The sequence below is a fragment of the Myxocyprinus asiaticus genome, chromosome 19 (assembly GCF_019703515.2).
Source record: "Myxocyprinus asiaticus isolate MX2 ecotype Aquarium Trade chromosome 19, UBuf_Myxa_2, whole genome shotgun sequence".
Taxonomy (NCBI): Eukaryota; Metazoa; Chordata; class Actinopteri; order Cypriniformes; family Catostomidae; genus Myxocyprinus; species Myxocyprinus asiaticus.
In genome coordinates, this window is record NC_059362.1 from 23642436 (window position 1) to 23657146 (window position 14711).

Below are 14711 nucleotides of genomic sequence, written 5' to 3' on the forward strand. Positions count from 1 at the left end.
TTAATAGCAGATTGGATCTTTGTTACCCATCACTTTGGGACAGGATTACAGTCTGTCTATTAAACTGTCAAAAGACACAGACCTCCTCATCTGTCCAACTGCACATCTGGTAATTTTTCTCTCTCCCTCTCTGTATTAAACCACAGCCTTCATTCATTTTCCTTTCAATCACTTGCTCTTATCGTGTCCCCATCTGTCTCTCATGTTGTTTTAATTGTTCCTTGATTCTTTTCACACTGCACATAAATCCTCCTTCTTATCGCAATCCATGTCCTTTTACCCCTCCAAGTTCAGGGGGTTTAACGGTGAGGCGCCGTGAGTTCTGGTAATGATGTCACAGTCCTAGGGAGTTCTGTCTGAGAGCGTGTGGTTTTGCCTGAAATGGAGGCTGTTAAACTGACCCCTCTGATATTTGCACTTCACCTCCCAATTCAGCCCAGTAAACCTTTGCATTAAGAGAGGCTTGCTTACACAGGGGTCAGAGCCAACTGAATTATTTATTTCTATTCCAGCTTTACTCACTGTTTAGGAACTCACTGGAGTAAAATGTAGGGCATTACATGTAGGGTTACACGTGATGGGACAAAGGGGGGTCTGTTTTGGAAGTGGTCTGATTATGACAGCTGAAGTCATAAAGTGTGTTCATGAAGATGAATGTATTTTGGCTTGATAAATGGCGTTTGTCAATGTGAAAATTTCTCCATGTTTCCCAATGGATGGTCTCATGTTTAATAGTGTAACTGTAGATGATTTTATGATTGCTCATTCATGAAATTGAACCTTTTTAAATGGCTCTGGTATATCATTTAATATACTTTAAAACTAATTGTTGATTTAAATAAGGAGAGCTGGTTATGCCCTATTATGGTGTATATCAGAAATGTAAGAGGTTTTTAAGATACAGTCAATAAAGCCCTGAAACTGTTTAAAACTCAGCATTTCTTAAGGACATGTTGGTGAAACATTAGTCTCAATAGTGCCACATTCCAGCTGAGGTTCAAGTTTTCCACGGTGAAGTTGTACATTTAGCTTTCCAAGACCCATATATTCACATATATACCTGGGGGTACTTAAGAAGGATTCATGTACACTTGGAAATTTTAATAGAGTAAAATACTTTTAAAACTACTAAAAGATTGAAATGACAACGAATTGTGCTGTTTTATTTTTTATTTTTATTTTTTTTTCAGTTAATTTTTAAAGGAAGAAAAAAAAACAAGTGTAATGTGTGTAAGATTTCTATGTGATGACACTCATAGTATATACTACAGTACTTGGTGTTTTCTCCCACAGGACCGATTGTTTTTATTTTAAAGGTTTTATAATAAACTTTAAGGCTTTAAAGACATTAATGATACTTATTGATATACATTATAATACATAATGCAAAGACCTACTTTAGGCAATAATTAGAGAACATTTTAGAAAGCTCTGAACATTTTAACAGATCCGGTTTAACAGATGTTATTAAACCAGCAAAGCATCCTTAATGTCCAAGAGAGATTACATCAGTGTGGGTGTGTGCATGCATGTGTGTGTCTCTGTCCTTGAATGGGTCTGTTTTACAGCAGTTAAAAGACCTCCATCAGATTGAGATCTTTATGTTTTCTACAACTGCAAATTGTTAAAACTGAGAGGCGAGCATGTCAACTTTGGCTCATAAACAGCCTATTGGCCCCAGCAGTGTGCATAGATCTGCATCTGTGTAATCTATTTCAAAAGAAATATTGTGTATATTTTTTTCACAATGGTAAGCAGCAAAAGGCAATTGTAATGTTTGTAGAAGGCAGATGTCATATAGAGTTTGTGACTTTGTCTCTGAGGCAGATCTAGTTTTATTGCTTTCTTAAGTTTGTGATGTACACACAAACACAATACAGGAAGAGAAACAAACTTTTGGTCTAACTGTATGTGTGCACAATAATACAGATAAACAAGGAAATTTGTTATGTTATTTTAACATTAATTAATGCATTATCCACATGAACTAACAATGATTAATATTTATACTGTATATATATATATATATATATATATATATATACACACACACACTAAGCACTTTATTAGGAATACTATGGTCTATGGTACCTAATACACTATAGTACTGTAACGCTGCTGGCTGCTGGCAATGATGAAGATGATGACAATGACGAAGTGTAGAGAACCCAAGTGCAGTTTATTATATAAGTGAAATCCAAAAAACACTAACCATAAACGTGATCTAACAAAAACATGGACTAGACTAGACTAGACTAGACTAGACTAGACTAGACTAGACTAGACTAGACTAGACTAGACTAGACAGCTACATTCACATCTACATTCAATACTTGACAATGGACAATTGCAAACATGAGGGCTTAAATACAAGACATGGGAGAACAAGACAAACAAGTTAACCAATGAAAAACAGAACTCTAACAAGATAATTAAACAATAAACCAATGAAAACATGACACATGAACATGGAGGGAAAACATGAAATCACATGACCAGGGAACAGGAACTAAACTTTTCAAAATAAAAGACATGAATCAACAAAATACACATGACAGGTACCTAATAAAGTGTGCTATGTGGTCTTCTGCTGTTGTAGCCCATCCACCTCAAGGTTTGATGTGTTTCTATTCTGCTCACTACAATTATTCAGAGTAGTTATCAGAGTTACCGAAGCCTTTCTGTCAACTCAAACCAGTCTGGCCATTCTCTGCTGACCTCTCTCATCAACAAGGCATTTTCATCCGCAAAACTGCCACTCACAGGGTGTTTTTTGTTTTTGGCACCATTGTGAGTAAACTCTAGAGACTGCTGTGCATTAAAATCCCAGGAGATCAGCAGTTACAGAAATACTCAAACCAGCGCGACTGGCACCAACAATCATGCAATGGTCGAAATCACTGAGATCATATTTTTCCCCATTCTGATGGTTGATGTGAACATTAACTGAAGCTTCTGACCCGTATCTGCATGATTTCATACATTACACTGCTGCCACATGATTGGCTGATTAGATAATCTAATGAATAAGTAGGTGAACAGGTTTTCCTAATAAAGTGCTGAGTGAGTGTACAGTATATATACTGTATATATACAGTATATTAACAAAAACCAAGATTATGAAATGCTGTTAGAAATATTGTTAGTTCATGATACCAAAAGCATGAACTAATCTTAATGTATATATAGAATCTCATTGTAAATTGTTTCCAAATATAATTTGTATGTGCTATATAAACTGAAACAAGCTGACATACTAAGAATGAAGCCTTTTAACTGGTTAAAAATCCATGATACCTTTACTCCATTTCAGCTGAGCTTCAGTGCTGGAGGCTTTCTCAATGTTCTCAGTGTTGTGCTACAGTCATTGACTTATCTGAATAGACGATAGTCCTCAGTAATCCTCATGTCTAGCATTTGTTTGGATATATTTGTCAGATTAATGGTTTGTTTTTTTTAGAGAACATAACATTTTTTTAAACTTATAATGTAGAGCATCTTGTAGGTAAATGCATCAGGAAAGGACTAGAACTTGTTTTAGTTTGTGTCATCTGGTCTCCATTAGGAAATACAGAAGTCAACATGGTGATTGGAAAAGCATCTTGAGAAGATGTTGAGTTGATCTTTGAGTTACATTTTGGTCTGTTTTTCACCCAAAACCAATTGTATCTCTTCAGAAGACGTGAATTAAAACATTTGAGTAGTATGGATTACTTTTATGCTGCCTTTATGTGCTTTTTGGAGATTTAAAGTTTTGGACCAACTTGACTTGCATCTCTACTAGTGCTTCTGACTGTTTTTCACGATCAGATGGTTGCTGTGGATGTTACTGTGCAACATTCCCCCCAGGATGTTCATTCTGGTCTTTCAGCTGCAGAAGGTTCTAGTGGGGATTCAGTTTAGTCATCAGGACAAGCTCCGTCCTCTTCGGATGACACTTTGAATTTTCTAACTCCCTCACGGGGTCTAGTGCACCTAAGCGGCGATCAAAGACCGCTCGTACACTAGCGTCTATGGCTGAAGCAGATTCCATCGGGTTGGGCCGCGATCAAGAACTAGAGCAGCCTGCCGCAGCCCTGGTGGTGTCACCTGACAAGGCCCTATGGGGCAATGTTCGATGCTCCAGTGCCTAATGTGGTCGCACAGACTCGTTGCTGAAAAAGGCATTCGAATCTGCTGCCTATATTACCCATGCTGGGAATACAATCTGTCAATTACTCCTCGCTACCACCAGTACATTGGAGTCAGCAAAGTTGACCCCTCAGTTTCTCAGTTCCTGCAGACGACTCTTCCGACTATGTGCCATGTGACCTGTGAACTAGGTACTCTTACCAGCACACTTCAGGCAGCCCGCCGCCAAGTGTGGCTTGCTCAGGCGAAACTGCCTGAGGATTGTAAGAAGACTCTGCGGGACCTCCCAACCGTTCCTGGGCACCCCTTTGGGCCTAACATTCCAGAACTGCTGGAAAAGAGGGTGAAATTGTTTGTGGCTGGTGCAGCGCAATCCTGCCTTTAAGGTGCCGACAGCTCAAGCTCGCCATCGCTATACAAAGCCAGAACATGCTTTGCCATCATCCTACACCACCGCCTCAGAGCCCTCAGAGGCACCGTGCTGCTGATGATGCTCGATGTTTTTGGCCTCCTTATTGGCAGTTGCCAGGGGGACCATGCCAGCACCACCCCCCAAGCCCCCCCCCCCCCCCCGCCCCCCACACCCACGAAAAGTTGCAGCCATAAAGCCTGAAGTGCTTGGGCTGGCAGCCGAAAGTTTTTCAATGCAATACCTACAGTACTGGAGGAGCACAACAGTAGATCCCTGGGTTTTGACTACCCTGAGCAGGGGGTATGCTCTTCAGTTTTGATGCCAGCCACCCAAGTTCTCAAGGATTGTCCCTACAGTGGTCAGGGATGCAGTTTGTTTAGTGGCGCTCTCTCAGGAAAAAGAGTTCTCTGTTGGTGAAGGGAGCCACAGAAAAGGTTCATCCCCTTGTTCAAAGGGAAGGTTTTTATTCAACTTATTTTGTAGTTCTGAAAAAAATGGTGGTTTTCGTCCAATTCTTGATTTAAGGCATCTAAACTTGTTCCTGAAAACTCTGCCCTTTCGAATGTTATGCGCAACCGACGTTCTTCGGTCTGTCATGAGGGAGGATTGGTTTATGAGCGTCGACTTGAAGGACGCATACATTCATGTTCCGATTGCACCTCAGCACAGGAAGTTTCTTTGATTCAGTTTTGAAAACCTAGCCTACCAATTCAAGGTCATATCATTCGGTCTGTCTCTGGCCCCTTGTGTTTTCACTGTATCTTCTATGGTCCAGAGGTATGTGGATCCTTCCTTATTTTGATGACTGGCTGCTTTGTGCCCCCTCAAGGGATCAAGCTGTCCAAGACACCAGACTGCTTTTAGAGCATGTGCAGAAACTGGGTCTCGCTGTAAACGAGACAAAGGGTTGCCTGATTCTGGTGCAATCGGTTACTTTCATTGGAATGACTCTGGACTCTCGTGCAATGTCTGCCACTCTGTCACATGCTTGGGCAGGTAATATTCTGCAGCTCTTGTTTGTTTCTGACTGGGAAGTATGTCACCATACAGAGTGTTACTACAGCTTATAGGGATGCTGGGCTTATTCCACCTCAGACCTCTCCAGTGGTGGAACAACAGTTTGCGGTTGAACCCCACTAGACATCGTCATCGGTTGAATGTTGTTTCCCACCATTGTGCTCATGCATTGACACAATGGAATTGCTGGGAGTTTTTAATGACAGGTGTACCCCTAGGGGTCAATCCTTCTCATCAGGAAGTGGTCACGACTGATGCTTCCCTCTGGGGGTGGAGAGCAACATGGAATCAAAGGGGTATTTGTTGCCGTTGGTCTTCAGATCAGTCCATGGCCACATTAACCTCCTGGAGTTACGTGCGGTTTTCCTAGCCCTGCAGTATTTCTTGCCAGTTCTGGCAGGCTGTCATGTCCTCATTTGGTCTGACAACACCTTGACGGTGTTCCACCTGAACCATCAGGGTGGCACGACGTCGCTCAAGTCCTTGCATCTCACTCACAATATTCTCACTTGGTCTCTTCCCTGACTAACATCACTGAGGGTGGTTCACCTCCCGGGGTTGAGCAATCTGGTAGCAGATGCTCTCTCAAGGGATCTTCTGCATCTGGGAGAATGGATGCTTCACTCCTAGATGTGATGCAGAGCATATGGCATCAGTTTGGCAAAGCAGAAGTGGACGGATTCACATCAGAGGCGACCACCCATTGTCGCTTGTGGTTTGTGAGGACAGAGACATCCAGCCCGTTAGGGCAGGATGCACTGTCTCACCAGTGGCTGAACTGCCTACTTTATGCATTTCCTTCTATTCCACTGTTGTGGGAGACATTACACAGGATCTCCCTGTGCAACCACAGGGTGCTTCTTGTAGAACCCCGATGGCCAGCCAGGCCTTGTTTTCCCATACTTCTGAGACTATTTGTGGGCAGATCGTGGCAGCTTCCACTCCAGAAAGATCTGCTATCACAGATGGTCGGTGGTGTTTGGCACCCGGATCCAGCCCGTCTGCAGCTTTGGGTTTGGCCTCTGGGTCCAACCCTCTTCTAACAGATAGTGAACCTGCTGTTGTTCATACTATTGTTAGTGCTAGGGCTGCATCCACACGTCAGCTCTACGCTGAGCATTGGAATTTTTCTCTTCATGGTGCAGGGATAGTGGGTTCGATACTACACTTTGTGAGGTTCCAAGAGTTTTGAGTTTTTTGTGACATCTCTTTAATGCAGGCAAGGCAGCTTCCACATTAAATGTATACATTTGCAGCCATTTCTGCGTATCGTGTACCAGTTAATGGTTCTACACTTGGTTCCCATAATCTTGTTTGTAGTTTTTTAAAAGGGGGCCAGCCCGCAACCCCCATTTTCCTGTGTGGGATTTACCACTTGTGCTTGACTTTCTCTGTTTGCTGCTGTTTCGAACCTTTGGATTGTGGAGATGATCACTCCGACATACAAGAAAGCCCAAAAGCCCTTGCCAGGAGGTATCTCTTGTCATTCTACCTGAGCTGTGTCTACATCTTGGGCTGCTGTTAGAGGAGACTCTGTGGCAGATATCTGTGCAGCTACTACCTGGGCTTCTCCATGTACCTTTGCTGGCTTCTACAAGGTCAATATTTCTACCCCTCATGCTGTGAGTTTAGAGGTTCTTCAGGGATAGCCTTGACTGTTTTTCAGGTGAGTGGCATTCCTCATGACTATGTTGGTAGTAGTCAACCACTTGTGCTTAAGCACCGCCTCTGGGGGTCAGGAGGAATGAAACAGAATGCTATGGTAACTGTGGTTTTGTGAATTCCAGATGACCACCAGAGTTTTTGTCACTTGGAATGCGTGAGAAAGATGTACCAAGGCTGAACACTGAGCTAATGTGGCTATTATCCTCGAGGCTCAGCCTACGTCACTACATGTCTTTGTTGGTATATTCTCTCAACCTATCTATCTGGTGCTGCAATAATCCACTAGTGTTTAAGCACCACCTCTGGTGGTCATCTGGAATTCACAGAACCATAGTTACATAAGTAACTAGCGTTCCTTAAGCTAACATTTTCAGGTTACCACTTTTTACAGTGTAGGTGGTGTCCTCAAAAGGGAGACAATAATGTTGTTAGGGTTAGGTTAGGGTTAGGGTCATAAATAATGAATATTTTCTTTTTTTAAATTCTAAAAATGCTAAATAAATAAATAAATAAATGGGGTTATGGTAGGGTTAGGTATTGGGTTTGGGACTGGGTTTGGGTTAAGCACAAAGTAGCCTATAATTTGGTTTTGATGCAAACATTTACTGGCTAGCCTTTCAAAATATACTTCATATCAGGGGGCCTGGGTAGCTTAGCAAGTATTGACGCTGACTACCACCCCTGGAGTCACTAGTTTGAATCCAGGGCATGCTGAGTGACTCCAGCCAGGTCTCCTAAGCAACCAAACTGGCCCAGTTGCTAGAGAAGGTAGTCACATGGGGTAACCATGGATTGCGGAGATTAGCATGAGCCTCCATGTGCTGTGAGTCTCCACGGTGTCATGCACAGCAAGCCATGTGATAAGAAGCGCAGATTGACTGTCTCAGAAGCGGAGGCAACTGAGACTTGTCCTCCGCCAGCCGGATTGAGGTGAGTAACCATGCCACCACGAGGACCTATTAAGTAGTGGGAATTGGGCATTCCAAATTGCGGAGAAAAAGGGGGTAAAAAAAAAAAAGTATACTTAATTTCACTGCGCACGCATATACAGGCGGTTGCCGCATGTGTGCTACAACTGCTGTGAGATACTGGACTATTTCTCTTCAGGAGTTTTTAGACACATAAAGATGTTCTTATATTCCTTTAGACTCGAGTTATACAAATGCAGGTATCTCCAGACCTCCTCGCACACGTGCTCTTGATGTGAACATTCACTGTTGTTGTTTTCACCTTCATCTTCTTATGTTTAGCGGCAGTAACATCTTCTTCAAGTGCTTCTTCATGAAAGCAATGGCTCAATTGTGAGTGTTGCCACCTTGTGGACCCACTAATTAGTGCAAATAATTCCATGTGCATATGCATACTGTGCCTTCAGATTATACACATTATAAAAATCGGGCCATACGCTTTCAATGCTTGAGCACTCTGCTGATGACAAAGTGTAAATCACACATCCTAATGCCCCCACATGAAATCACCTAATGACCATAATATTGTTCTACTGCAAATCTAAAATAGCAGAAAGGCTTGTAAGGTTGGTTTAGGGATAGGGGATAGAAAATATCATTAGCCTAGAATAAAAATAATCAAAGTCAATGGTCAATACAAATTTTATTTATCCACAAAAAGAGGGATTATCAGCCGAGATATCCAGTGTTCTTCTTTTGTTATTCTATCAATACAAAAATGTGCAATTACAGTGCTCCATGCATATTAAAATAGACACAAATGTTTCGGTCCCACCAGACCTTCTTCAGTGTTTGTCTTAATCTATATACAATGAACACACTTATATTCTTCAATCATCCAACACACATGTGATCAATTAGTCTAATACAAACACATAGCGATCATATGATCCAAAAGCCCATATCATGTGTCGGCACAGCAACCATCATCTGGAGGGCAAAAAACAAAACAAAATAGAATCATAGAAAACATGACAAATTAAATTCATCATTCAGACCCTGTGGTTCAACAATATCCAATCAGAAAATACACTTACACTCATATTGTAACAATTTCTGTTCAACATTGGTACATCAACACATGGGATGTACCATATCGATTCCACAAAATGACATCTGATCTACTGAATGACATAGCTCTACAAAGTGTCACGCAACAGGTAATTCACTATCAGCTCTATTAATCGCGCTTCTTTTCATTAATGCAAAATCTGAGTTGACGATTAGTTTTTCCAACATGCTGAAAGTCACAGGGGCAAGATAGTAAATATACAACATTGACTGAACGACATTAAATTAACTGTCTAATGATAGGTCCCCATGATAGAAAAAAAAATCTGTGTGAATTTTATAGAAGTGTTGGTAGGGGAGAAAGCAGTCATGTATACATACTGCTTTGTGCCAGACTTTCTTCTAAATATAAAATGGGTGTGGATGCCTCTATGCATCAGTGTGTACCAGTGTGTGTTGGTTTATAAATGCTTGGATGCACGGATATGTGTGTATGTGTGGGAGAGAATGTGTGTTTGTGTGTGTGCGGGTATGTGCACTTTCAGAGCACTCTTTGCAACAAGCTCCATAAATACCACACCCAAATGTTCCACCTGTTTATTGACTGAAAGACTAAGAGTCACTCAGTTGGAGTTTCACTAACTAACTTTGAAGGTCTGCGCTGTTATAATCTCAATATGCCACAACACGTCTAACCTCACCCCAAATAAAGGATTAGCTGAACTGTACACAAAACAATTGTGTTATTGTGCAAATATATAACATGCCTATGCCGGTTCCAAAAACAGTTATCAGTGATAAGGCGGCCTATATACTTCTGTATCTCACTATCCCAGAATGCACTGATGAAGCAGGTGAGAACCATCTGTTTGACCGAGACCAGGTGCTGTTAACTCTGTTTTAGCTCTCTTTCTCTGCTACGTCTATTTTAATCCCGACAAGAAGGTATTTCTGTCTGGGACTCAATGCATTTGGTTGTATATGAACAGCGCTCTGTAGACCGGCATTTGAACAGACCCAAGGTGCCCAAAAGAAAATTGCATTGCTCAGAGTTTGCTCTTTAAAGGCTCAGAAGGCTTAATGGAGATCCCAGTTATGCTTCCTTTAAGCATCAACCTTTTCTCAGTTCTCCTAAAATTCCTTAGGAGAAATAAAAATGGACACAAATGAGACCATCGTTGTACAGTATGTGTGTAGAGCTATAAAAGTAATGTGAATAACATAGTTAAGATCGTTTGGTCTTGGAACAATTTGATGAGAAATGTTTTGAGTTCATACTGAAATCTCAGACATTTGATTGCAGACTTTGTTGATATCTCTTCCTGAAACTCTGAGAAGCAGGAGACAAAATAAATGTCTCCTCTTGCTCTCCATGTAATTTTATTGCCATGTAGGAGATAGAATTGAGAAATTAAAGAGATCTGGGTAACACTTCACAATAAGGTTTCATTTGTTAAGTCTATTGTTAATTACACTAGATACTATGAACTAACAATAAACAGTACTTTTACAGCATTTATTAATTTCATATTAATTTCAACATATACAGTACTAATATATTTTTTACATTTAGTTAACTGTATGTTAACATTAGTAAATGCGTTATGAACATAACTAAAGCTGAACAATTGTATTTTTATTAACTAACATTACAAAGATAAATAAATTCTGTTAGATATATTGTTAAATATATTGTTCATAAGTTATTTGTGATATCTACTGCATTAATTAATGTAAACAAATGAAACCTTATTGTAAAGTTTTACAGAGATCTGATTTGCAGTTTTTTTTTCCAGTCTGTTCACATCAAGATCTTACTAAGCAACACAAAAATATGACCATTTGTTTTTGGGTTTTTTTGCACCAATATTCAAGTTCGATGTAATTTTTTTTTTTACATTCTCTGAAAAAAGTTCAGATACCTGAAAACATTGTTTGGCATCCACATAATAAAAATGTGACCATACCCTCTGAAAAAACAATAAAAATGGATTATTGCTGTATATTTTTGGACTTGCTTGATTCTAAACCTTTGTGTGTGTGTTTTCATGCCAAAAATTTGGACTTAGTTTAAACAGGCCTAAACACACTGAATACTTTCACAAATACAGTACAAGTATTTATACACTCATTGATCACTTTATTAGGAACACCTGTACACCTACTTATTCAAGCGATTATCTAACCAGCCAAATGTGTGGCAGCAGTGAAATGCATAACATCATGCAGATACGGGTCAGGAGCTTCAGTTAATGTTCACATACATCATCAGAATTGGGAAAAAATGTGATCACAGTGATTTTGACTGTAGCATGATTGTTGGTGCTAGATGGGCTGATTTGAGTATTTCTGTAACTGCTAATCTCCTGGGATTTTCACGCACAACAGTCTCTATAGTTTTCACAGAATGGTGCCAAAAACAAAAAAACATCCAATGGGCAGTAGTTCTGGGGACGGAAATGCCTTGTTGATGAGAGAGGTCAGCAGAGAATGCACAGACTGGTTCGAGCTGACAGAAAGGCTACGGTAACTCAGATAACCACTCTGTACAATTTTAGTGAGCAGAATAGCATCTCAGAATGCACAACACATCGAACCTTGAGGCAGATGGGCTACAACAGCAGTAGACCATATCAGCCACTTTATTAGAACTATATGGCACTTTTCCACTGCACGTTACGGTTTGACTCGTCTCTGCTCGCTTTACTTTTCTGAGCTTGCTTTTCCACTGCAGTTTAGTGCAGCCTCAACGTGGGTGGGATTATACGCTGATCGTCATAGTTGCACCGCCTCTACTGCCGTGACATCATCTTAAACGTGACACAAACATTACTGACCATAAACAATAACACGACCACTAGCTGTTAGCTACTGCTGTGCTGCATAAAGCAGTTGTTGCATAGTGATTTTACACAAGTGTAACAGTTAAATTGGCCTGGTTGTTTTAGAAGCAAGCTTTCCAGTAGCTGGTCAACTAAATAAAGTGAAGCTTCAAGCAGAATATAGAGTTAATGTAACAAAAGATACCATCCTCCATCATGGACTCCAACAACTCCGTGGCCGAGTCCAGGGCACCCTCCCGCCCATTGCTCGCCGGTCTATTGCCGATAGATTGTGTCCATTTGGTCGAAACCACTTCCACTTTCTTCTGTTTGAACCACTCCGGCTGTTGTGGTCCTTGATGTTTCTGTATTCACTTTTAAGTTTTTTTAACTTTTCCCTACACTGTTGGTAGGTCTGGTGGTAGCCGTGTGCGGCCAACAGCTGAGACACTTCCTGAAAGTCTTTTTTGTTTCGCGTCGTTTTGTTCGTCGCTAACAAGAGGAATGTCTGCACCTCGTTTATTGACCACAGTGTGGTTTTGCGCACAGCCATTTCTTTTTACAATTCAAAAGCTGCATGAACAAATGATACAGCTATCGCTGTTGCTAACTTTAAAACTAGCGGGTTGATGTCCCATGTCGCAAATCCAGTGACGCTGGTAGTGAAGATTCTCTCTGACCAATCAGTGATCTGCAGGGTTTTGACGTCACATATAGTATCGGCCCGGCTCGCTTGGAACCTCGACTGAGGTGGTACTAAAAAAAGTACCAGGGACCAGGTACTATCCACAATGCAAAACCCCCAAATAGCGAGCAGAGTCGAGTCGAGTCGAGCTGTACCGTGCAGTGGAAAAGTCCCATTTGTGTTTCAAATAAAGTGGTCAGTGAGTGTAAATTAACATACACATAAATAGAAATTCCAATACACACTGACAGGTATGTACAAATGTAGTTAACAGGCTGGTAACAATGATTGCTGCCTGTGTAAATGTGTTAGTGTGTCAGTGTGTGTGTTTGGTGTGTAAGGTGCCCACTGGACTGTGACCTGGATTGACATGGCGCTGGCACGAGAAACAGCTGAAGAAGTTTCTGTGTTTGACTATTGTGTGTCCTTAACAGAGAGAATTCACTGGGCCTCAAATATTACTGATCCCCGAAGATTATTCCTGACCTGATGGTCAGTCTACACACAGACAGAATGCACGCACTATTAAATTAGTCCCATTATTCTCTCTCTCTCTCCCCTCCTCAAACACACCAAGCACACTTCAAGACTCAGGTTTACCTCTTCAATTGCTTCCATGCAATTAGTGGTGCTGACTTAGGCAAGTATTACTACTATTATTGCTCATACTAAGAGAAGGAATTTCAGCAAACCCCTTAACCTTAAGTATTAAATTTTGGAATGTAACTCGTCGCGCAACATCTGTGTTACAGACATGAATTATACCTCAAATAGTGCTGCTTGGGGAGGAGAGGTAATAATAGGTGATATTACTTTTCTAAGTGATCAGATGTTCACTTTTCATCTGGTAGATGATAAAACAGGCAAAAAATCCCATGGACTCACTCTGAAGGAGGGGCCCAAGCTATATCTGGGGGCCAGAATATCATAGAAACTTAGGAGTGTACTCTTTTGACTTGAGCCAGTGGAATTGAGCAAGAAAGTCTTGAATTCAATTCAAGGCCAATTCAAAAAACAGAAAGCAAAGTCAAATATTTCAAGTAACATGGGAATGTTAATTTGAGGAAATGCTGGATGAAGCCACAGTAGCGTTTGCATAAGATAGAATCAAAAAGAACCAATTGAGAATGGGCGAAATGGAAATGTACAAAAGAGTTGGAGTGCAACTGAATCATTATTCACAGTGTGTCTCTCTCTCCCTGTTTCTCTCCTCAAGTAGACTTTTGCATTTCAGCCTTGTGCTCCCTCCCTCCCTCCCTCTCTCTCTCTCTCTCTCTCTCTCTCTCTCTCTCTTTCTACTTAGCTGTGTATGTGTGTTTCAATCAGTACTACTCACAGTGGCTGAGAGTAAGTCTATGTGTGAGTGACTGAAAGATTTCTCGGGCTTGTATAGGCATTCAGGAAAAGTGTGTAGGCATTTCGTACAGTCAGAATCTGCATGTTTAGTCACTGTTTGTGGATATACTTTAGAAAGCAAGTAAAGCATAGAACTCAGGTAAGTTCAACTGAACTTTGAAGTCTAAAAAGTGACTTTACAGAAATCAGTTATTCTTTACCTCCTGTTGCTTCAGTCATCTTAAAAAAAACCATTGAAATTCTGACATTTTTTGAAACTGTAATATCAAATTGTAGATGCCGCTTTGTTTATATTTCAAAATTAATACAAAGAATTCATTTTTTATATAAGCTTTGGGTGCACATTTGTTGCATATTTAAAATGTTTATTCAAGCAAACACGTATAATAAATCTGATACTCATTATCTTGTGGATGATTATCTTTATCTCAGTTTATGTCTTTCTTAATGAGTATAGTACATTTGTCAGAGGAGATCATGTGATTTGTCCAGTTACTGTATCTCTTAACCATTAACTGTGTAATAAATTAATAAATACAAAAGGATGTGCTGAGCATCACATTTAATATTTAGTGTGTACTATAGAAAGAGATTTTGAGAAGAATTAGTAGATTTTGTGAAAGTACTGTGCCTATTATACTACC

General features: G+C 40.5%; 1 protein-coding gene across 4 annotated transcripts in view; it reads left to right on the forward strand.

Moving 5' to 3' along the window:
- Positions 1-14711, forward strand: part of LOC127410002 (palladin-like) — a 157350-nt gene that overhangs the window by 27685 nt on the left and 114954 nt on the right. The window contains exon 1 of one of the 4 annotated variants that reach the window (XM_051644976.1): positions 14058-14206. The exons of the other annotated variants lie outside the window; for them this stretch is intronic. The gene's annotated coding sequence lies outside the window, so the exon portion shown is untranslated. Of the gene's footprint in view, positions 1-14057; positions 14207-14711 lie in introns of those variants that run through there. 4 annotated transcript variants of the gene reach the window in all.